Source organism: Seriola lalandi, unplaced genomic scaffold (genome assembly GCF_002814215.2).
Source record: "Seriola lalandi dorsalis isolate HSWRI2012SDOR001 ecotype SW California unplaced genomic scaffold, Sedor1 jcf7180002054691, whole genome shotgun sequence".
Classification (NCBI taxonomy): domain Eukaryota; kingdom Metazoa; phylum Chordata; class Actinopteri; order Carangiformes; family Carangidae; genus Seriola; species Seriola lalandi.
Window position 1 is genome coordinate 648,298 of NW_019525244.1, and position 577 is coordinate 648,874.

Consider the following 577-nt stretch of genomic DNA (forward strand, 5'->3'; position numbering starts at 1 on the left):
GTTGGACCCAAATGCAGTCAACTCTTGGGAGACGGTGAACGCAGGTTTATTTAGCAAAAAATCCACACGTGAACGTGACATGAACAGACATGAACAAACCCTGAACTAAACAGACGAACCAACACAGACAAAGGGAAGCACAAGGACTATATAGACAAGGGAGGCAAGGGTGATTGAACACAGGTGAAACACATTAGGGCGGGGCAGACAATCACCACACAGAAACAGGACCAAGACAGGAAGTAAAAACATTGAGACACAAAAGGAAAAACAACTACAAAATCAAACAGGAAGTGCAAAAACTCCAAAACAAAACTAACAAAAAGTGTCTGCCATAGCAAACCATGACATGGCCAATGGAACCAACTTTGTCAACTCTCTACACAGACGCTGGTTACATTATCTTAACTCTGCTTGTAACAGTTGACAACAGCAGATATGAGCCTTCAATTTACCAGTATTTTACCTGGTATGTGCTTTCCACACTGCACACTTTTAAAGAAATCCTAAATCATTGCAGCATTACTCGCCTCAGTGATTACAAGGTAACTCTGGTGGAAAAGCGGGGGGGGGGGGT

General features: G+C 43.0%; 1 protein-coding gene across 1 annotated transcript in view; it reads right to left on the reverse strand.

The window, feature by feature from the left end:
* LOC111667597 (caspase-3-like) overlaps nucleotides 1-577 on the reverse strand; it is a 10,742-nt gene that overhangs the window by 6,814 nt on the left and 3,351 nt on the right. The gene's annotated exons all lie outside the window — the stretch shown is intronic.